Source organism: Macrobrachium rosenbergii, chromosome 55 (genome assembly GCF_040412425.1).
Source record: "Macrobrachium rosenbergii isolate ZJJX-2024 chromosome 55, ASM4041242v1, whole genome shotgun sequence".
In the NCBI taxonomy this organism is placed as follows: Eukaryota; Metazoa; Arthropoda; class Malacostraca; order Decapoda; family Palaemonidae; genus Macrobrachium; species Macrobrachium rosenbergii.
Genome location: NC_089795.1, coordinates 27,372,768 through 27,398,566, shown reverse-complemented (window position 1 = coordinate 27,398,566; position 25,799 = coordinate 27,372,768). Strand labels below are relative to the sequence as shown.

Sequence of the window (25,799 nt, the reverse complement as noted above, 5' to 3'; positions counted from 1 at the left end):
ATTTATTACTTTGTTAACATATATTACTATTGTGACTGTACCTTTTAAGAGGGAAGGGGGAGGGAGAGGGGGAAGTAATAGGAAAGAGGGAGGAGGAAGGGGGAGGGGAGGGAGAAGGGAGAGGAAGATGGGTTTGTGTTGAAGGTCGGACTGACAGTTCTACTTTTTTCACGTGGATGTTCATCCTTCGAACAGTCGTGGGAGAGCTGACAGGTGTTACTGTGGTGACTGTCCTTTTTTTCTAGGTAATACTGAGCTGTCTGTCCCTTTTATCCAGATGATAATGTGCTGTCTGTCCCTTTAATCCAGGTATTGCTCTGCTGTTTGTCACCTTTGACCAGGTATTATTGTTCTGTCTGTCCCTTTTATACAGATATTACTGTGGTGACTGTCCCTTTTATCCAGGTATTACTGTTCTGTCTGTCCCTTTTATCCAGGTATTATTGTGGTTACTGTCCATTTTATCCAGATATTACTGTGCTGTCTATTCTTTTTATCCAGGTACTACCATGGTAACTATCTCTTTTATCCAGATATTACTGTTCTGTCTGTCCCTTTCATCCAGGTATTACTGTGTTGTTTGTCACCTTTTACCAGGTATTATTGTTCTGTCTGTCCCTTTTATACAGATATTACTGTGGTGACTGTCCATTTTATCCAGGTATTGCTATGGTGACTGTCCCTTTTATCCAGGTACTACTGTGGTGACTATCCCTTTACCCAGGTATTACTGTTCTGTTTGTCACCTTTAACCAGGCACTACCGTTCTGTCTGTCCCTTTTATCCAGTTATTATTGTGGTAACTGTCCCTTTTATCCCCTTTAACGAGGTATTGGTGTACAGCCTGTCCCTTTTATCCAGGTATTAAAGTAGTGACTGTCCTTTTTATCCAGATATTACAGTAGTGACTGTCCCTTTTATCCAGATATTACTATTCTGCCTGTCCCTTTTATCCAGGTATTACTGTTCTACAATTAATGAGGAAATTTGCATTTGAATGAATAAAAAACAAATAAAAAATAAGCGCAATTGAGTTTTCTGTACAGCCGCTACAGTGTATAAATAAGGCCGAAAATAGAACTATCTTTCGGGGGTCTCGAGCCACGGCCCACGAGACTTTAACCACGGCCCGGTGGTGGCCTATCCTATATCGTTACCAGATGCACGATTATGGTTAACTTTAACCTTAAAATAAAAATTACTGAGCCTAGAGGGCTGCAATTTGGTATGTTTGATGATTGGATGGTGGATGATCAACATACCAATTTGCAGCCCTCTAGCCTCAGTAGGTTTTAAGATATGAGTGCGGACAGAAAAAAAGTTCGGATGGACAGCTAAACCCAGCACAATAGTTTTCCTTTGCAGTAAACTAAAAAGGAAACATCGTATATCTTGCAAGTCGGGTTTAGCCAGCATCTACTACGCATGTGCGAATGGGGAAGTCGCTCTCGGCTTCGGTTACTACAGAAAGCAGATCTCTAATTATAAAAATTATTGATATAGGTTGTCAGTGTTGATTTTATCTAAGTAATTAACAATTATATTAATAATAATCATAAAGTATAATAAAAATTCAAGTAAATTCCGATAAAAAATTTGTTAAGGGGATTCATTGTTGCAGTTTAATCATATGTCTGACAACGCCTGGAAGAAAACCTAGAGCTGTCAGGTGAAAACCCATAAAGCACCTCAAGATTAACCTGATGGAACTACTAAAATCTCATTTATGATGTCGGTGTTTGTATGTCTGTCACAGGGGTACGGATTTGAAACCTACCCTATTACCTAAGTTTGGTCAAATGATGGCCACGTGCCAAATTTTGTCTTGATCGGCCAAGCAATTCCAGTTTCTATAAGGAACAAACAGAGACATACATACAAACTAACGTACAAACATACAAGAATTGCTTTTATACAATATATAAATGTGTGTATATATATATATATATATATATATATATATATATATATATATATATATATATATATATATATATATATATATATATAACATATATTATATATGCACAAACATTTTTATTCTGGTTTTATTAAAACTGCATTGATAATTGTACTTATGTTTAACATGAACCTAATGTGTCTATTAATAATGTTAAAATCAGGTGAGACAATGCAACCTATAATAATTAGTTGTTAATGGAATATGCTGACGATAATATGATAAATAAAAAATAATCACGTCAACTCTGAAATGTTTATGTTTCTAATGTGCATAAAAATCGGAGAAGCTTGGAATTATTTTTTATCGTAAAATGAACTTCATAAAGAATTTCCTCGCTAAAAGTCGAAATCTTCCTTGCTGTAAGTTTCTAGAGTCTTACAATCTGTGGCAAACAACTAATACTTGCATTTCCCATCAAGATATGCACCAACTTAATTGTTCTTTGAACATTAGGTAACTTTGGTTTTAACTTTCCAAACTTTGTACCACTAAGGACTTGATACTACATTCTATCTTTTCAATGAAGTGTTATATAGATTTTTTATACTGAAGCTTGCAAAAAAGCTGTGAATTCGTTAGTACGTATCTCAGGATCATTTGCGAGGAAAACGTGGTTATTTATGAACCAATGACATTTGTATTTTCAGTCAGAGAGCAAACCATTAACTACAAAGCATAACCTTTTCTTATCTAAAGTGAAACTCGCGCGAGCTAGTTCATATGAGCGGGGCGATTTTAACAACAAAAGCTCAAGAAGGTCTGTTTATGCACTCTGAAATTGCCGTGACTCTGATAAGGTAAAGTTGCATTAATTTATGGACCAAGTTGCCCAATATCTCGTAGTATATTGCACTAAAACTGCGGCTTTAAAGGCTTTGATAAGAACCCGTTATAAGAGGCTACCGGTCCGGATTTGCATAGTGTGTGTTTATTAGACGTGCAGCTCATTCGGTTCCTATCGGGAACCTTTGAGTCTCCAGCGATGCAGATCTGGGTTCGTTGTTGCCATTTGGGTGCAAAAAAAAAAAAAAATGAAAAAGAAAAGAAACTATTGATAAGATACAGCTATACTCATACGAGTCTTTTATTTTTTTTTTTAACATGGGGTTGCTTCAGAGTAAACAAACATAGTAGTCGCTTCCTGCTTTCATACTCGGACTGTTTGAAAGGTTAATGAACCCTAGCGCAGGATAATTTCGCAACACTTGCTGCTCCATATCCCTACACAAAACTCCTCATAAGCTGTGCGTCTATAATCCCCACACGCACTGCGCCACTCACCTCTATCTTTCACGCTTCCTGCACTCTAAGCCCTTCCTTCCATTGCCTATTTCATTCCATTTATCAAGCACTTTTTGCGTTTGCTTTCCTAACTCCCTCCTTACACTTCCAAACTATATACTACTGAAAACTCTGGAATCCTCTGTTCCTTCCACATGACAAAAAATTACAAAACCCTCTGATCCATACTCACACCTATGCTAACCTCCTTAATAACTCTTCGTAACTCGCACATTACTCACTAATAAATTTCTTTTTATGACTCGCAAACCACGTAGAGAGTTAATTTGAATATCTTCAAACAGTTTTTTCTTTTTCATTCGCATTTACTTTCGACTTTCAATTACATAAAAAAAGAGTTACTTTGGCCATTCCTTCGTGCAATATTACATAACTTCCAAGATTCATTCTAATTTGTTGCCCACTCCTTGTTACCTGCCTTATTTCACCTATTTTGTGACTCACGATCATCAATTATTTTTTATTCAAGACACCAGTGCAAGTCCTTCTGGTTCAGCTTATCAGTGTAATCTCACTCTTGCCTATTTGTATGTAAATTTGTTTCCTCATACATTCAACCCTTTCGCCAGTGCCTGCTGTTCCTCTTGGCTATCACCTGTCATCTGCAAAACTTCAACCATAAAGATATTGAACAGTCATAAGACATAGCAAACTATTCAGCTTTTAAACCAGTCAGTCACTCTATAATTATATGAAACATGATTTGTTTTTATCATCATTACATTAAAATAACTCTCAACAGTTTTTCTCCAGTACTTTACATCTCAAGCCAATTCTCTCCACTACCTCTAAGTTGATTCCATCATAACCATTTATAGGTCATCGTCTACCTAACTACATCTTACTATTAAATGTAACAGTTTGCGCATAATTTTGGATTAGTGACAAAACTATTGTAAAATAGCCACGTGTTACAAAATTAGTAATTAAGTTCCCGTGGTTTATAGGCTCATTTCCATTCTAAGGGTAAGACCTGAATTCGACAAGAATATGCGCAGCAGATCTGAAATCAATATGCCTCCCTCTTGATAACAGTGGATGTGTCACTTGCAAACCTCCGTATCAAACCAAAATGGCCCCGAATCTTACCACATAGATATGCATGTGTGTGTGTGTACATATATATATATATATATATATATATATATATATATATATATATATATGTGTGTGTGTGTGTGTGTGTGTGTGTGTGTGTTTTGCCTTATGTGTCTGTAAGCTCGAATAGTTTTATGCGTTCAATTTCATGATTTCTTATTCGCAGCTAACACAAAAGTGAAATTCTTCAACTGATTCTTACTTGGATTCAACGATTGTAGTGATATGCGCATCCAGACAGTGCGAGAATGTTAAGGGGTCATTTAGTGTCGCTTAGTGACCCATGACAAACTTACAGAGGAAAGATATACTGAATAACATGCTTATGAGAAACATAATCACGAAACCTCCGTTTCCCAAGTCATTTAATGATGTGTGGACGCTAGGTACTGACAGGAGACAATTGTTAGGAAGATTCAAAGGTGCTTATCTATACAAATAGCAGGCCTCTTACTCCCGTGGACACCTTATCAAAATTACATTCTGCATTCAGGCGATGGCGCGTGACGCCTTATGCCTAATCATAGTAAACCTCCATTGCAGTGTTGCTAATAATTATAATTTTCATCACAAGGGCTGCCGAAAAATAGCAAAAGAACGTGTTGTCACAAGACCAGGACTGAACTTTCATTAAAAAACAAAAATTGGGTCATGGAAGCATAGATGGTTTTGCATAAAAGTGAGGTTTTATGCAACACAATTAGACCCATTATCATGTTGCTTCCTTTTCTTTAGTAATATGTATCCTGAGCTAATTGTGGCATTCATAAAGGTCTGTAGAAAGTAATTTACTACTTTTGGTGAGAGCTTAATTGTAATAATTATGTTTTCCCGGAAGCTCACCCTTTTTGTATGTTCAAGTGCCTGTGTGTTTTTTTTTACTGTTTTATATTTATGTACATAAATGTAAACAGGTTGCTGGCGTGCTTATAATTATGTAATTATATAACGGAAAATGTGCTTTTAACTTTATTTACATTACCATGTATCATACAACACACTTTTGAAACCAAAATAAGTGATTGCAGACTAATATAATAACGTCATGCTAAAATAATTATTTGTATTTCCTTGATTGCAAGTAAACATACCGAATTAGCAGTAGTTGCACACTCACTGAATTCGTAAAGAAAATTATATGAAAAACAAGTAATTACTATGGACAAATGCTAGATCATTTCCTACACCCGAGGTAGTGATCGAAAATTCAAGCGACGGAGTTCAGGTTCCGTCTCAGGTGGTGAGACGGTGCTGGAGAAATAACTGTCGTTACGAGAGGACAGGGCTCGTCCCAGAAGTTGGAAGATCACCACTAATCATAGGGGGGGAAAAATATAGGAAATCGTGCGACGACTGATGATAAATAAAGGGAAAAAACATCCTGAGTCATACAAGGGATAATGAGATGATTTTAGGATGAATACTTCCTAAAAATAGATTCAAAGAACCTGGTTTTTCTTATTTTTATATCAAAAGCCTAGATTCTGAATAACATGTTACACATGAAAGATGTTATTTGGACAACAAGATGTGCTCCATCTCTTCCACAGTTATCGGAAAAACATGAATCAAGGTAAATAATGGAGTGCTAAAGTTTATGAGTGAAACAAGAACTTGTTGTTCGTGTCACCAAATTTCATGAAATTTAACCAAAAGAAAAAAAAAAAAAAAAAATAAAATATATATTATATGTAATAATAATAATAACATAATAATAATAATAATAATTAAAAACACTGGAAATTCCACAGTACTGAGTATGGCAACGATTTAATAATTGTGATTCTAACTCCAATTAATACGTTTAAGGGCCTGCGAACAGTTTTCGTTACGAGGATATCTATATTCTATAGATCATTAAACTTTGAGGAGAAGACATCACCAGCACGAGATCACAAGGACAATTCCAAGTTCGGAAACATCGGATTTTGACGCGATCGCTTACGGCATCATTACATCAGCGGACCTGCTCGAACGGCGTCTTTGGAGGTGATATCCCGGTATATCTCCATCAGCAGTCACTCTTCCTAATGCCGCCGTCGCCTTCCCTCATTCCCCTTTTGCCAGGGTATGTAACTCTTCTTCCTTCCTTGGGCGGATGAAGTTTGGAACGAGTTGTCTGAATAAAAGGAAGAGTCGGAGGAGGAGGGAGGAGGAGGAGGAGGAGGAGGAGGAGAGGAGGAGATTCCATCCCACTCCTGCCAGGCTCTCGTAAACCCGAAGCTGAATGAGGTCCTATTCAGGTCATAAGGGATTTTATCTGGAAGTTTTGCAAAAGTTGGTGAAACTTCTTGAGACTTAAGGGCATAAAATTGCTCTTTTCAAAATTATCCTTTGGAAACGGTCCTCTGACTTTTATGCTGAAGTTATGGTATGCGTGCCTTGTTTTTTTTTTTTTAGTTCATTTCTTTTTTTAACTTTTTTTACATGATAACGTCTGGCCAAAAAAGAACTGGGACTAAATCAACTACGTAGAAGATTCGTTGATTAAATCAAGGGTTTTTGTTGTTGCTTGTTTGATTTTTCTGCTTTTTTATTAGAAAAATATATAAAATATATATATATATATATATATATATATATATATATATATATATATATATATATATATATATATATATTTATATATTTATATATATATATATATATATATATATATATATATATATACATATATATACATATATATTGTATATATTTATTTATATATATATATATATATATATATATATATATATATATATATATATATATATATATGTATATATATATATATATATATATATATATATATATATAAATAAATACAATCTTGCTAATCTCTTAACTTCTCGATTTCTTCACACTTCGGAAACGGTTGTCACTACAAAGCCTACATCCAAATGAAGAAAGAATCAGAGATATTCTGAAGCCCGGGCGAGATCTGCTTTCTCATCTGAGGTGTCAGATCAAGGTAACATTAATTGCCTGCCCACGAAAGAGGGTAATAGTTTATTCCCGCTCATATGAACATATATCTGTCGAATTCAGATATATTTATTAGAGCTAGAAATAGACTCACCATCACCATCATAGCTAAGTATTTAATAGCTTATCGCCATTTAGGTTGAAATATATATTTAGAACGTATTGGTCACTTTTTACCAGATATGTATAAAATCTTTAATAACGTCAGTGCACTCTTATCTTCACAATATCTTCACACTTTATCACTACTTTGTCTAGATCCAAATGGAGAAATAAATGAAGAGATTCTGATTCCCAGATGAGATTCGAACTCGCATCTGGGATATCAGTAATGTTAACCAATCTAGCCACGAAGAAAGGTATAAGTCTATTTCTGCTCAAATGTACTTCTATTTGTCTAATTCACTTATATTTATTGTATCTTTCTTCGTGACCAGGTAATTAATCTTAATTACCTGTCACGAAAAAGATAATGTGCAATGCTAACTGGAATTAGACAGATAAAACTACATTTGGGCTGAAATAGACTTTATACCTTAAATGGCCAAGGTAATTAACATTACTAATATTCCAGATGTGAGTTCGAATCTCATCTGGCATCAGATCTCTTCATTTATTTCTGATATCCAGATGCGAGTTCAAATCTCGCTCGGACATCAAAATATCTCATTTCTTTCTGCATTTAAATCTAGGCTTAGGTAAGAGTGCATAGTATCTAATAAAAATTGCATACATATTTAGTAAAAATCAACTACTAGCTTCTAAATATATACATACACACAGATATATATGTATATATGTGTATGTATATATATATATATATATATATATATATATATATATATATATATATATATATATATTAATTCTGAGAGAATATCAGAAAAAATGAAACAGCATAAAGAGACTATATCACAGCTTCAAGATAAGCTAATTTTTACGTAATTTTAAACTAGCTGAATAAAACCTAATGAAACAGTATAGTAACAGTTATGATACGTAATTTTAAACTAGCTGATGAACATAATTCAGTAACAGTTATGATCATTTCACGTGCATACAGAGCAATAGAATAAAAACCATTTTTCAGAATATTAATTTTAACAATGTGCAATGAATCTTTAATGGAAGGAATGGGAAAAGTGAACTAATGACCCAAAACAGCCGCCGTTAGAAAAATTGTCCAGATAGTCACAAACGTTTACCTGTCACCGTTGTCAGGTTAACACCTTCCAGTTGCTTGTTCCTTATTCTTCTTGATCTCATAAGCTGGTGGTCCGCTGGTCCTATTCTATGATGGTTATATGGTTGTTTGGAATATCAGATTGGTATTTTTCGTTAAAGACCTGTTGAAAAAAGATGATAAGTCAAAAGGGTTTTGGAATAAATCTTCATTAAGTATTTAAATTTTCAACACGTATGATTTCATTGTCCAGCGTTAGGTAGGCTTTGTTTAAGTTTTCAAAATATTAAAATGACCCACTAAAAGTACTCATTGTACAAGCAATCAATCGACTATAAAATTTTAAACAATGGAAATGTATAGGCCCTTTGGAATCAATCTTGGAAGATTCTCAAAAATTCTTATCATAAAAATATCACGTAACATCTTTATCCTACTTTACTGGTATTTTTTCTAGCTTCATTGAAACATTCATCCACAAGTATCTAACGTTCTTGATTGAGGATTTTCTTTCTGACAACATTCAGTGAAAATAACACAGAACAAAATCGAAAATAAATGTCTTTAATATCATGTCCATGTCCGAATGGGTGAAGCAAAATACTTTGCTTAATCTCGTTTCATATATTTATAACTTGTCTTAAAACAGATTTAACGTTTGTACACATGTACGTCACAGTAAAGAGCAAATGCAAACTAAGTATTGCTATGTGTTGCTGGTCATGAAAAGTCCTTTTGCTATCCGGTTACAAAAGAAATACATCAAGGGAGGGAACGTATATCTGAGTGCTTGCATGAGTGTGTTCATTTTGCAGGAATATTGTTTGTGAAACTCAAAAAAGCCACGGTAGGTTAAGAAGTGAATTACGAGTTGTAAGTTTTTTTTTTATTATTGAACAGAATAAGATTAAGTGTTGCGTTCTATTTAGTTTTTTTCAATTCAATATAATCCTGGTAAAAGGTCATTTTTCACTCATCTGTAATATGTGAAATAATGCTTTCTCTCTAGTTCGAATGCTTAGCAAGGACTGGATCAAAGTATATTTAAAGGCTTTATAATGAAATTTTCTTCATGAGGAATTAAGTGTATTTCTTTAAAGCAGAGGAAAACTAAAAACGAATCATAATTTATGAATCTTTATATAAAAATTCTTTTTAAAAAAATAGTAAAACATGGTTTCACGTTTGAGGAATTCCCAAATAGGAAGCAGAAACGAAGAAGCCAGTAAGTTTAATATCAGATAACAAATGAGCATTCTAGATGCAGTGACGGAGTTCATTCACACAAGGACCACCGGATAGCTGTGTTTATGTAGTTTCTGAAATAACTTTTCTTCCAGCAAAGTTTTGGTGTTTATATTTGCCACATGCATTAAGAGAATGAAGATGAAAACACAAGACAGCAGTAAAGCAACTTCTTTTTCTACACGATGTCAACAAAAAGTAGTTTTGATTAATTGTTGCCCTGATTTCAAAACATTAGCCTTCTGGCACTCTCGAGGACGAAAGGACAAATGAACTAGAGAACATTATTTGGCTAAATGGTCGATTTGTAATTCCGTAAACAAAATATTGGATTAGCTTAATGTATTATATAATCTTTGTTGTTATGAAGGAAAGGAAAAATTTGGGTCAGACTTGCATTATTTAACCTGTAGAAACATATAGTCAACGGAATTAATTTTAGACTATTGGCAATTAATGAATTACATTGTAAAAGTAAAAAAGAGGAATAAGTATAGGCCCTACGAAATTTTCTCCGGAATGAAATAAAAAGATTTAATTTTAATTTCTTTTTGACAAAAATGGGACACCTTATAAAATGAAGAACCATATATATGTAAAGAGACTCAGGGAATGAAGTAAAATCGAAAGCAACCTGATAAAAAATAAGGCAGAAAAATGAGAAGAAAAAATGTTTTGACACTCAAGAGACGGTTTCAAAGGGATAGAGAAAAAAACCATTGCATTTTTCCCCTCTCTCGCAGTTTGTAATATTGGAACGGGACACCAGAGGAAAGGGTAAAGTCGGTATAAAGGAAAGTGCTGCAAAAAATCAGTGCACTAAAGGGACAAGGGTGAACTAATTTACTGTTGATACTGTGATAAAAAGAATGCAGAGAGAGAGAGAGAGAGAGAGAGAGAGAGAGAGAGAGAATATACAACAAATAAAAAATAAATGGATTCATGGGTCCGAAATCAGGCAACAGCATAGTAAAATCTTATACTGCTTTGTTTACGATTAGGTCGTAGTAAAAGCACTCCCAAAATATGGCACTTTCTTACTGTCAAATGTCTGTATATTCAGCTGTCAAATGTCTATATATACAGCTTAGAATGAATGGCGATGTTCAATAAATCAGGGGTTATTTACGAGAAAATTTTCCATCTAAAACTATTGTTTTCAACATTGCACTATTTCAACTCTTAGGCACAAATTATTCCCTGTTTCAAAGATCACGTTCATCAAATGTCGTCGTCATTATTATTAGTATTTCAGCATAGGATTCGTGATTCCTGTATAAACGTGACTTGTCTTTACATCCACTTTTGATTGGATTCTAATTCCCCGTATAAAAGTGACTTGTTCTTACATCCACATTTGACTGGATCCCTAATTCCCGCATAAAAGTGACTTGTCCTTAAATCCACTTTTGATTGGATTCCTAATTCCCGCATAAAAGTGACGATCCTTACATCCACATCCATTCTAATTCACGCATTGTGACTTTCCTACATTCCACAGTTGGTATATAAAGTAAATTGTCTCTTAAATCCACTTTTGATTGGATTCCTAATTCCCGTATAAAAGTGACTTGTCCTTACATCCACTTTTGATTGGATTCCTAATTCCCGTATAAAAGTAACTTCTCCTTACATCCACTTTTGATTGGATTCCTAATTCCCAGTATAAAAGTGACTTGTCCTTACACCCACTTTTGACTGGATCCCTAACTCCAATATAAGTGACTTGCTCTTACATCTACCTTTGAGTTTAATGGTAAATCGTTCAGTCTCTTGATCTGACTTGTTTTGATAAGGCACTTGGTCAGGACGTGATTTTGGTGTAACATAGTCGAAAATGTTTGCACAGCAGAGTTCTGTTTTGACTAGTTTCTTCTTTGTTTGTTGAATTGCCATGCACGATTTTGATTTTTCTACAGTCAGTACGTTACGGCTGGTCCGTCTTTTATACCTACCTCGGACTGGGTTAGCAGTGAGGCTGGATACAGCCAGTTTCTTCTGTCGTTTCAGGTAAAATCTGAGAAAGCAGTAGACCAACAGACAGATGAATTTACTGGACAAATCAATGATGGTTTTTTTACCACTTAAAACCGGACGTTTTGCTTTTAGTGATTTCGCGTTTTTAACGGTTATATGAAAAGATTTTAGGCTTTACAGGATATTCACAATATCCCTGTACTATAGTCGTTACTGCCATGTTCATTATAAACCCTACTGTTCACCAAAATTTTCTGTCTCCTTCCATTAGACATTGACACAGATTTCCAGTAGCTGATAACATCGTGAATATCACTGGAGAATTCAAGTTTTCTTCGTAAAAGGCCTGGTTATTATGGTTCTTTCAACGTGGATGAGCACGAACCCTGAGATAACCCAGTTTTTCACTTCATCAAAGACCTTACATATTAAAAAAAAAAAAAAAGTTTAACTAGTAAGGAATAACTGCTTCATAACATTTTTCACTCAAAAAAAAAAAAAAAGATAGAGTACAAAAAGAAATGTCAGAAGCTAGAAAAGAATATATTATCTGCAGAAGGAGTGGATCGTTCTGAACCTAACTAGCTACAAAAATTTACACAAGATTTGAGATGCCTTAACTTGGTCGTAAATAATTAGGAAGCATTTCAAGGCGTAATTTGTGCAGCCCAATCGTCACACCTTTAACATTCATAATGTGTCTGTCTGTCTGTCTGTCTGTCTGTCTGTCTGTCTGTCTGTCTGTCTGTCTGTCTGTCTGTCTGTCTGTCTGTCTGTCTGTCTGTCTGTCTGCATAGAATTTCAAATCCATTAACGTTGCTAAAGGATTTAAAAAGATCTGAGCTAATCTCATCATACAAAATTTGGGTTTTATCTACAGGTTTCAGTTACAAATAAAAAATATTCATTGCATAGATTACATACTACACGGAAGCTTTTACATGCGATTTAAACACGTATTTCCTGTTTTTACATCTGCCCCGAACAGTAGCTTGTCTGAAAAATAATTATGGTTTTTATGAGTTCAATAAAGGATTTGCCGTGACCTTTTCAAGTTAAGCTAGGATTTCGTTCTTCCGGAAATGCAATTCAGTGAGGATTTTTTAAAATGCTTTTAAAATAAAATTTTAGTATTATTTAGTTTCCTCAAAATCAAATCCTCAAAACCTTACTCTTATTAATGCCTGTGATTTAATCACACCTTAATGCCGTGGCGAACAGCTTGATAAAATCTCAAAATATCAACGCTTAAAAATACGTAATGTTTTGTTCGAAGAGAAGTGCAAGGGCGAATGTTTTAGCACGATGGGGCACTTTTACAAGGTACGTTTTCAATATGTGTTATTTCCTGTTACATAAAAATTGTTAATCAGTGGTTTAAATATCATGGGAGCATTTAAAATACTGAATGATCCCCTACAATAGTGTCTTAAGTTCATCAAGTAGTGGAAATGACTGTGGGAGTACTGAACAAACCTCTGTTCTGATTAGAATTTAGGTTCTAAGCAGAGGTTTTACGGTGAAACAGACTGAAGAAAATAAAACGAAACAGCGCATATTCAAGGATGTGCAGAGAACGGTAATGTTTTGGAAGTGGGAAAAGGAACTTCAGTTAGCTATCGTGAGGAGAATAAAAAAAAAAAAAATAAATAAATAAAAAAATTCTAAAATAAATGGAAAGACGGACGGTAACCCTAAAACTATAGGCTTTCATCTAGAGTACTGTTTGAAATAGACAGATGAACATTATAAGTTTTTCATGTACTCTCTGGAAGAGTAAAGAGTCTGAAAAGGGGAAAGTAATGTAAACTTAAAGGGAATGGTCTGAAGAGGGTAAGTGCCCTCGAATAATGACGAAATGGTAATGGTTAGCAATTGGGACTGAAATAAAAAGGAAGGAAGGGGAAGTGCAACGAAAAGACAGGATTAAAAAGAAGGAAGGCAAGAGGGAATGGTCATAGGTACTGGATACAGAAAAGGAATTTGCAACCTAAATTGCAATTTCGAAAAGAATGTTGAAATTCCATTATTCTTTACTAGGATTTTCTAAAAAAAAAAAAAAAAGACAGAAAAACAAGGAGGGAATGACTATAGGTGTTGGAAAAGAAATTAAATTCAATACCTAAATTGCACATGCACGAGATGGCGTTAGTTATTGTCTAGGATTTTCAAATAAAGGTATTGGATAAAGAACTAAAGTTTATTACCTAAATTAAATTTTCATTAGTAATTTTTGACTGGAATTTTCTGTGTTGCCTTAAATTAACATATGGTTCAAGAATAATGTATTTGTAAGTATATATTATCCAGTGGTGTAATTTTATCATCACATTTTTATCATTACTTATGCACACATGAGTATGTCCAACTTATGAACCTTTGGACCAAAACTATAAAATTACATGATATTTCATATTCAGAAGGTAACCAAACCAATTAATTTTTTAACGATAACTTTAAACGATATAAAAAATTTATAGATTTTTTATATTAATAGTTACAGAGAAACCCTTTGTTTCAGCACAAGCAGAAGTAAAATGTGACAGTACATATTCAAAGATATGAAGATAACAGCAATGTCCTGGAAGCGGGAAAGGAACTTAGTTAGCTGTCATGATGAGAATGAAAAATAAAAAAAGAAAAACAAAAATGATAAAGTAAATGGAAAGAAAGACAATAATACAAAAATTGTTGATTTACGTCTAAAATATTGTTTGACATGGATAGATGAAAACACTGACTTTTTATGTATTCTCCTGAAGAGAGAAGGGTTTGAAAAGGGAAAAGTAGTATAATCCTAAAGGGAACTTTCCGAAGAGGGCAAATGCCCTCCAGTGATAACGAAATGGCAATGGTTAGCAATTAGGACTGAAATAAAAAAAGGAAGGAAGGGGAATCGCAATCAAAAGAAAGGATTGTTAAAAAAGAAAAACAGAAGGCAAGAGCGAATGACGATAGGTACTGGACAGAGAAGTTAAATTTATTCAATAAATTTGAATTTATGGAAATATCTCTAATTTTTCATGAATAATTCTTGCCCAAGACTTTCTGAAACAAAAGCGGGAATAACGACAGGTACTGGATAAAGAAATAAATTTATTTCCTAAATCACAATTTCCGGGAAATTATTAAATTTTCATGGGTAATTCTTGTGTGAAGTTTTCTATATTGTCTTGAAAAGATATATGGTCCAAGGATAATATATCTTTAAATACATATCTTCCAGTAGTGTAATTTTAGCATTAACCCTTTACCATTATTTATGCGAATATTAGTAGATATAATTAATATGAACCTTATTCATCTTTCTTGCAAACAGATATACGAAATTCTATTTTTTGTATCTCAACAAGAAATACGTTTTTTTCTATATTTCATATTCTCGACCAGCTAATTAAATCCAATGATTTTCTGCCGACAGCTTCATCTTTTAACAAAACACCTTTTCATTATTTATACTCACAGAGAAACTCCTGCTCCGGAATCGTAAAACAAATGCAAAGGAAGAGAAGCAGTATTTGCGTTGTCTGTTTGCTCTCACGAGCGATCTTCGTGAACTCTCTTGTCGGGGGGATTAGCTGAGTGTTTATCCTTTGACAGTCCGACGAAATCCCCAAAATCAGACGTTCGATGGAAACTTCGACGAAAACTCCAAGTCTGCAAGGAGAGAAAGTTCGCTGCATTGAAGGCCGAGAATTTGTTTTTAAAAATACTTTAGGAGAACTCAAACCGTTTAGACTTTGGGAAATGGGCATGTATTGACTTTATATATCCTGCAGACATTCATTTTATCTAGAGATATTTATAAACAGAAGCGTTCTCTTTATTGTTTTGATCCATGAATAATAATCAGCAGTTGAGTTTAAGAAATTTATGCTGTTAAGCCAAACGCTGGGGCGCTTGCCGTCATTCTGCGCTTCAGGCAGTGAAAAGAGGGAGTTGGACAGCAAGATAGCCTATCCAGAAAATAAAGTAGATGAAGCAAAAGGGCCCGAAGGTGGACCACCCGCGCCGCCCGCCCACCCCCCAAAATAAAAAAAAACTCAGTTACACCAAGATCTAACAGTTACGGGTTCAATAGCGAGACTGAAGAAGGGGAGTTGGAATGGAGGTAAAGTAAAAGTAATGCCTACAGTGCGGTTCACCACGTCTGAGGTGCACGGACGGCACTACTCCTCTACGGAAATAACAAGCAGTTGAAATTTTAGGAAGAAATCTTTCATGACGAAATAAGTTTTTTTTTTCTTGAACACAGTCAATAATTACAGTAATTTTCATGCATATTCTCTTCGGTGCATGGAAATAGCTTCATTAAGAAAGTTATAATTACAGATGTTGCAAAGAAATGAAAATCCCATGGAAAAAAAAGCAAGGCACACTTGAATTAAGAATTCTTAATATCAAGATTGCTATACTACCGACTGAGAATAATCAAAACAATATCACCCGCTTACGTAAATACTTACAATTAAGATTCATATCGGAATACCCACACGTTTCTTGAAAAGTAAGATTATTTACCCAAAAATATCAGATGTACGAAAATTAGCGATGCACTGTTGATTGAGAAGATATTCTGTTATACGGATGAAGATTCTTATATACTGATTTTAAAGATATATGATATAGCCCTTCAAAAAAAAAAAGCCGTTATGTGAGTATCTAAGCAGGAGATCAAACGACAACAAGATTTTATGCATCAGTGATGTGTTGCCAACTCACTCCCAGATTCGCGCATGATACTGACAACGGTCTAGGATAGATATCACTGAATTTCATTTGGGAGAAAAACTCTCTATCGCTAGAGTTCATAAATGTTCTAAAGGGTCCACAATAATATAACTGTTGAAGGCTCGAGCAGAATTTTATAAAAGCTTTCAGACCCAGAGAAGGGCCAGAGCTTTATAAAAATTCTCTGAGCTTAACAATTATATTATTGTGAACCTAATGTATTTTATTTTATTTCATTACATGCCAGCCCTATGAGGCTGAAAGTCAGCTCAGTGGTCTGGTTAAACTACTTTAATAATAATAATAATATAATAATAATAATACTAATAATAATAATAATAATAATAATAATAATAATAATAATAATAATAATAATAAAATAATAATAATAATAATATTAATAATAATATTTCATTACATAATATTTTCCCTGTCATGCGCAAAATGATGTTGCAATTAAACACAATTTTCCAGAACGCAGCGGCGATGACCTGCAACAGGTGACACCATTAAATCCAGATTTTTTTTATAGTTTATTTATGATAAAAAAAAAATTTCTTTTAACGTACATTCTATTCCTAATATGATCGTCCAAATAACAGTTGAATTTGCATTCGTAAAATCAATATGCTTATCCTTTACAAAAGAAGTTAATATGATTAACAGAAAACTAAAAAGGAAAAGAATCGATCTCCTAAGCATGAATAACGAAATGGGAGAAATGATCATAAAATTCAGCTGGTTTTACTGCATGAATTCCATTAATAATATTTTTGGATAATAATTCAAATTGAATATACTCGTATATATATATATATATATATATATATATATATATATATATATATATATATATATATATATAATATATATATATATATATTTAAATATTGTATATAAATACATACATATATACACATATGTATGAATTATATATATATATAATATATATATATATATATATATTTATATATTTATATACACATACATACATATATACATATATATGAATATATGTATGCATGTGTATATACATACAACATATATACATATATAGAAATATATATATATACGTACATACACATACATACATATGTATGTGTGTGTATGCGCGTGACTCAGTCAATTGGTAGTTGAAATAGACACTCAAGGTTTGATATCATGGTTAAAGGAAGGCAACCGCAAGCTCCCACTGCGACATCCCATCTTCAGTCTTCATCCGGCTCAGACTGACCCCCTCAGGCAGTTTCCTAACGCCCGGGAGTCAGCAAAAATCAAAAGATTCCTCCTTTTTGGCCTTATTGGCTGAGGGTCCCATGGTTACAGTTTCTGTCCGATCACTTTGAAGATGGGGATATTTCACCCACACATAGCTTAGCGCTTTTTTTCCGGTACTTCATCAACAGTTGCCCGTTGCAAGAGGTTTCTCATCCTCGGGCAGCATGAGTGACATATCTAATTATAGACATACATATTATCATACATACGCTCGAGTATATAATACATATATATATATATATATATATATATATATATATATATATATATATATATATATATATATATATATATATATATATTTATATATATATATGTATATGGAATTTAAAATCTATTGTCATTTGTGAAATACCATAAGTAAGGTTTAAAATATATTTAAGCTAATTTTCTTGAAATCTCGCTAAGTTTTGAGTATGTCTGCAGGTCCCAGTTACAAATCTGAAAACACTCCTTACTCTAAAGACGGATTCTCTCTTTAACACAGCGAAGATTAAAAGCTTTTACATATGATTTATGGAACTTTTTTGCTCTTTTTCATCTCTATTACACGGTAATTTGCGTGAAAAATAATTATGATTTATATAAATTCAATGAGAAATTTGGTAAACCCTTCCCATGCTAAGGTCGGATATTTGTTTTTTTTCATTATGTAGTTCAATGAGGAGTTTGGTTAAATCCTCTCCAAATAGTGTGGATATTATTTTGTTTCTTGAAAATCAAATCCTCATAAGCTTACAATTATTAATGAACATGATGCAATCACACGCAATGCCAATACGAACAGCTTGACACTTATGGTTGCGGTACCAAAAGAATACTGAAAATTACATCTGTTCTCCTACAATAATATATTTACAATTTAGGGTCTATTCACACTACGAGTATACGTAAATGCACCTGCACGTAACCGTACCGTAGCGGACCGGCAAAATATTCTTCAATGGGATTTACATTGTACCATTCACGCTATACCGGACCAGCATGGACCGTCAACATATAATGCAGGTGGGGTTTCTCGGCGACAACATTTTGCAGGTGCGTCACGTTCCGTTCAGGTAACGGTTCTGTCACTGCTGGATAGTGTGAACGTGGCACCTATCAAGAAACGGGAATGAATGTAGGAGTGCTCTAATATAGATTATCTCCGAAGCTTGGTTTTCAGGGGTAATGTCTCAAGGAGTTCATCAAGAAACGGAATGATTGCGTTTTCAGGGGTAATGTCTCAAGGGGTTCATCAAGAAACGGAATGATTGCTTGAGTACTAAACAAACCTATTCCCTTATAGAAGTGGGATAAAGTAAAGGGGAAGAAAGACGATAATCTTGAAGTTGTTGATTTATATCTAGAACACTGTTACAGCTGGAGAGGCGAAACTGTAACTTTTTTCATATATTCTCTAAAAGAGAGAAGACTCTGAAAAGAGGAACGTAATGTCAACTTAAAGGGAACGATCAGGAAAGGGTAAAAGCCCTTGAATGATAACGAAATGGCAATGGTTAGCTATTGAGACTGACATAAAAAAAAATAAAAGGATGGAGGGGAAACGCCATCAAAAGACAAGATTAAGAAAAGAAAAGAAAAAAGGCAAAAGGGAATGATAATAGTTGCTGCTTATAAAGAATTAAAAAGTATTCCCTAAACTGCAGTTTGGAGAAATGTGTTGATTTTTCTTGAATGATTCTTGACTAGGATTTCACACAAAAAAAATGTAAAGGCAAGAAAGAATGATGATAGTGGATCGCCATTTTTTGAGAGCAACATAAATTTATCATAAATAGTACTTGACTGGGGTTTTTAATATTGTCTCAAACAGATATAATTTACTGGTAAGTATATGGCTTCTAGTACTGCATTTTTGTCGTCACCTATTTATTATCACTTCTGCAAATATTAGTAGGTCTTATTAATCTTTCTTTGAACCATAGATATGCAATTGCATTTAACTCCTTTCAACAGGTAATAAGTTTCTTCTAATATATCTCGCAATCTCCAAATGTAATTTTCTACCGAGTAATTTCTAACAATAACTTCATCCTTTAATAATACATTTTCCATTTTCATGCTCACCGAGAAACTCCTGCTCCGGAATCGCAACACAAATGCAAAGGAAGAGAAGCAGTATTTGCGTTGTCTGTTTGCTCTCTCGAGCGATCTTCGTGAACTCTCCTGTCTAAGGGATTAGTTGCGTGTTTATCCTTTGACAGTCCGACGAAATCCCCGAAATCAGACGTTCGGTGGAAACTTTGACGAAAAGTCTGCGAGGATAGAAAGTTCGCTGCATTGAAGGGCAAGAAATTGTCTTTTGGAAAATACATTTCGAGGACTTTACTATTTTGACCTTTGGAAAGAGATCAGACCGTCATATGCTCGTCCTTACACTTTTATATTTTATCGACGTTAGTTTATTTTATGGAAAGATATTTGATATTAGGGAAACGTTCTCTTTAGTTACTGGCCATTAAAGAACGTTTAAAAACTCGCAATATGTGCTTTTGTCAGAAAAGAAATACAAATGAAAATTTTTCAGTTTTGTAAGGCACATTTACAAAGTATGTTCCTCATTTATGACATTCCTTATAATGTGAGTAATAAAAATCCACACTTATATAGTAAATATATTGCTATATGTAAAATGAACCAAAGACTTTCAGACACCTGAACGGTGTTCCTCATCAGTGTTGACGTTAACACTGATGAGAACGCCGTTCAGGTGTTCGAAAGTCAAAAGTTTCATTTTACATAGTAATATATTTGCTATATAATTGTGGATTTTTATTACTCAGATTGTTTTTCACGAAACTGTGAATCTATTAGCATTCCTTATAATATCAGAGTTTTACTTAATAACTGAAGTAACATTAGAACATTGAAAATTACATGTCCCAGCGAGTTCAAGTAAAGTATATGACTGTAGGAAATGCAAACAAATTAACTTATAAATAAGTTAACTTGTAATAAAGTTTTTATTGCGATTAAACGGGAAAAAACATAGCAGAAGAAATAAAATAACAGAACTTAATTGAAGATATGCAGGGAAAGTAATATTTTTGAGGGAGGGCAAATGAACTGAAGTCAGCCAAGATGAAGGAAAAGGGAAATAAACGGCAATACCAAATAATAAAGTAAAGGAAAGAAAGTCTTTAACTCTAAAGGGGTATTTGAAAACTAACTTTTTCATGTATTCTCTAGAAGAGAGAAAATCCTGAAAAGGGAAAAGTCATGTAAACTTAAAGAGTAAATGCCCTCGAATGATAACGAAATGGCAATGGTTAGCAATGGGAACTGAAATAAAAGAGAAGGAAGGAAGGGGATGTGCAATCAAAATAAAGGCAAGGTGGGAATGACGATTGATGCTCAAAAAGGAATGAAATTAATTGCCTAAACTGCAATTTGGGTAAATATACTAGTTTTTCATAAATACTTCTTGACAATGATTTTCTAAAAAGAAAAAAAGAAAAATAAGCAATTGGGAAAGCTGATAAGTGCTAAATGAAGAAATGAAGTTTATTGTCTAGATTACAATTTCGAGGAAAATTTTAGATTTTTTCTAAACAACCCTTGACTAAGATGCTCTAAAAAATGGGAATGGAAATGACGATAGGTATGTATAAGCATGTCTAATTTATTTTCTAAATTGCAAATAGGGAAAAAACATAAAATTTTCATAGACAATTCGTGAGTGGGATTTTTTATATTGCCTGCAATTAATGTACGGTTCAAGGATAATTTGTTTGTAAGTATATATCTTCCTGTAGTGTAATTTTATCATCACTTCTTTACTATTACTTATGCAAACATGAGTAGATCTAATTAGTTAAAACATTATCTTACCTTGAGCCAGATATACGGAAATTATATTTTCTATTTCTCAACAGAAAATAAGTTCTTCTGAATTATTTCTTATTCCACAAGAGTGATTGTCTTGTGATTAATTTTCTATAGAGAATTTTTCCACCAATAACTTTACCCTTTAACTAATACGTTTTCCATATCAATACTCACAAGGAATCGCAATACAAATGCAAAGGAAGATAGTATTTGCTCTGTGGGTTTTCTCTCTCGAGCGATCTTCGAGAAATCTCTTATCTAAGGGATTAGTTGCCCGTTTATCCTTTGACAGTCCGACGAAGTCCCCAAAATTAGACGTTCGATTGAGGCTTCGACGACAACTCCAAGTCTGTAAGGAATGAAAGTTCGTTGCATTGAAGACCGAGAAATTGTCTTTAAAAAGTCCTTTAGGAAAACTGACCTATTTTGAATTTTGGAATTCGGCGAGAATTTCATGTGAATTTACTTGCACTTACATATTCTGTCAACTGTAGTTTATTTTACCAAATGATTTAGGAATAACGCAACGTTCTTTGTAGTTGTTTAATCACAGAATAACAATTAACTGTTGATTTTATGAAATTTAGGCTGTAAAACCAAGCACATTTGCAGCTTCACATGGCGAAAAGTTGGCGTTGGAGTGGTTGGACAGCGGTCTGTGATGTAATCACTGAACGTTTAATTATTTCACATTAAAAACAATTTATGACTTGGCGAACACCTGATGAAGTCTAAAAATAGCAGCGATTTAACCTAACCTGGTAAGGCAAATTTACAAATTATGCTTTTCATTTATGAAATTCATTATAACATTTTAATTTTACTTAATAACTGAAGTAACATTAGAACAATGAAATTACAGTGAAATTTTGGAAAGTAATGTCCCACCGAGTTCAATTAATGGATACATGTATGACTGTAGAAAGTGCAAAACAAACCTCTATTCTAATAAAAGTTAGCATATAAATAAAGTTTTTATTGTGATGAAACCGAGGAGAGCATATACAGAAGAAATAAGATAACAGAACTTAATCGAAGATTTGCAAAGAACGGTAATATTTTGGAAGAGCGCAAAGGAACTTGAGTTAGCCACCATGAAGAAAAAGGGAAATAAACAGAAATACAAAATAATTAAGTAAAGGGAAGGAAAGACAATAACCGTATAATTGTTGATCTAAATCTATAGTACTGTTTGAAATAGATAGATAAAACTACACATTTTTTGTATTCTCTGAAAAAGAAGAGGGTAAATGCCCTCGAATAATAACGAAATGGCAATAATTAGATATAAAAAGGAAGAAAGGGGACACACACAATAAAAAATTAGGATTTAAACAAACCAAGGCAAAAGGGAATGGCTATAGGTAATATATAGAGAAATTAAATTTCTTTCCTAAACTGTAATTTGAAAAATCTTTAATTTTTCATAAATAACTCTTGACTGGGATTTTTTTAAGGACTTGAGGCTCAGAGGTAATTCATTTTCAAGTATACATCTTCCAGGAAAGTAATTGTATCAGCATCTCTATCATTATTTTGAACACATTAAATGTCTATTGTATTCAAACTTTTTCATCTTTCTCTGAACCAGATATATACAGCGGCATCTTACTTTTTACAACAGGTAATAAGTTTCTTCAGTGATTTTGCATATTCTCCCAAAGAAATACTCTACCTGGTAATATTCTATCTATAACTTTACCTTTTACCAAATATATTTTCAGTGTTAATACTTACAGAGAAATTCTCTATCTAGAACTTTACCTTTTACCAAATATATTTTCATTGTTAATACTTACAGAGAAATTCTTGATCCGGGATTGCAACACAAATGCAAAGGGAGATAGACAGTATTTGCTTTGCCTGTTTGTTTTCTCGAGCGATCTTCGTGAACTCTCTTGTCAAAAGGATTAGTTGAGTGTTTATCCTTTGGCAAGCTGACGAAATCCCCGAAATCAGACGTTCGATGGAAACTTCGACGAAAACTCCAAGTCTGTAAAGAAAGAAAGTTCGTTGCTGCATTCAAAGCCGAGAAATTGTCTTTAAGAAATCCATTAGGAAACCTTAAATTTTAACTTAGGGAATTGTTCCATGTGCACGTACGTACACATTCTATTGACATTAGTTTATTAAGAGATACATCAGAATATGGAAGCGTTCTCTTTATGCTTTTATTACGGAATAATAATCAATAGTTGATTTTATGAAAATTATGCTGTCAAACCAAGCACTGGGACACTTTCTGCTATTCACCGCTTCAGACAGTAAAAATAGAAGCTTGGAGTGGTTGGACAGCAAGATAGAAATATCCATAGAGTGAAGAAAATGAAGTACAAGTATCTCAACATAGAACTAGGAAGAAACCGCCCAGTTATACACAGAAGTAATAGTTAGAGAGGTTGGACGGCAAGATTGAAGGAAGGAAGTGGGGACTGAGGTAAAAAAAAAAAGGGGGGGGTTAAAAAGCGGGTGCAGCTAGGGGCAGAAGGGGCGCTGCACATACCCTTCAGCAATGCCTACAGATCACCACGTGGCTTACACAGTCGGCACCACCCCCTACGATGATAATAAGCAGTCGAACTTTTAATAAAAAAATAAGTTTAGATAATGACTTTTATGATGAAATAAGGGTTTTTTTTCTCTCGATTACATTCGATAATTTTGAGCTTTTTTATGCATATTCTCCTCGTTACAGCCGGAAACATTTTGCATGGAAATAGCTTGATTAAGAAAGTTATGTTACAATAACAGATCTTGCAATAAAGTGAAAATCACTATGAATCGTTAAAACCAAATAATTTACTTTCATATACCTGTTTAATTGAGGTTCACTTCAGAATACTCACATGCTTCTTGAATAGCAAGACTATTTACCCGAAAAAATATCATTCCCACGAAATAAATAAACCTGCTTACACAAAATCATTTACCAGGATATACAATATAGCTTTCTTTCTATTTAGATCTGTTTATTAATAAGAACGTCCATATCATACTTGAATTTGAATTCATGAAATTGGTGCGTTTATCCTTTCCATACTAAGTTAATATGATTTACAGAAAACTAAAAAGGAAAAAGTCAATCTGCTAAATATGAATATTGAAATGAAAGAAATAACCATAAAATTCAGCTGATTTTACCGCACGAATTTCATAAATAATATACAGGATATAACATTAATTCATGCAGGTATTTAGGGAATTGAGAGAAAAAGTAATTAGGAGCAGAAAATGTTTTATAAAGATATGCATTTTAAGGCTTCACTTGCTGGTGAGGTGAATTTTTGAAATAAGCGTTCATCATTAACAATTCTCTCAGGCGAGCAAGGTTGTTTACGGGAGGTTGGAGAAGCCTGGGATGTGGGGTGGGGTGGGGGGGGGATAGAGAGAGAATGAAGCAAGTGTATTTACTAGTCTTTTAATTATTAGTTTTTCTTACAATATTTTTAACAATGTACCATTAAAGTCCCTTTAACTACTAAATCACCTGTGAACAGACTTCACGTGATCTGAAGTTCATGATTAGTTTATAGGATTGCCGTATGGCTTGACACATCAAGAAAGTATTGTAAAAATTGCTCACAACATTTATTTGTGATCGTTGAATCCTAGCGTGCTCTGTCCTACCCCATCGTGGTCACGGAATTGTTGAATTACAAATCAGGACTAGGTCTATGTTACCTATGCTGAATGAGTAATGGATACAGTGGTCATGATGGCAAGGGATGGAAGGGAGGGAGGGAGGATACTGTGTTTGGAATAATATTAGCTTTAGTACCTCTGTCGATTACTATATGAAGAGGCTACCTTTGACAGGAAGGAAGGAAGGAAGGGAATTTTCAGTAATATTCCCATTCCTTTTTGCTTTCTGTAAAAGAAAACTATTGAGCCGGCTTTGCCTGTCCGTCGACATTTTATTCTGTCTATCCTCACATCTTAAAAACTACTGAGGCTAGAGGGCTGCAAATTAATATGTTGATCATCCACCCTCTAATCATCAAACATAACAAATTGCAAGTGCCTCGTAGTTTTATTTAATATAATCGTGTTCATAATCGTGTTTCTGTGATATGGGACCAGGCCACCGCCGGGCCGTATTTAAAGATTTACGAATACGGCTCATGCAACATTATTATACCGAGACCACCGAAGATAGATATATTTTTATTGGCTTTCATTATACACTGTAGTGGCTGTGCAGAAAACCCGATTGCACAGAAGACA

The 25,799-nt window shown here is 33.8% G+C and overlaps 1 long non-coding RNA gene across 1 annotated transcript in view; it reads right to left on the bottom strand.

The window, feature by feature from the left end:
• The window catches only part of LOC136835714 (uncharacterized), a 437,685-nt gene that overhangs the window by 140,392 nt on the left and 271,494 nt on the right, over positions 1 to 25,799 (bottom strand). Inside the window, exons 5-8 of the long non-coding RNA XR_010852252.1 lie at positions 23,375 to 23,568; positions 21,750 to 21,924; positions 15,199 to 15,392; positions 8,536 to 8,676 (exon numbers count right to left, since the gene is read on the bottom strand). This is a non-coding gene — a long non-coding RNA (uncharacterized lncRNA). The remainder of the gene's footprint in view (positions 1 to 8,535; positions 8,677 to 15,198; positions 15,393 to 21,749; positions 21,925 to 23,374; positions 23,569 to 25,799) is intronic.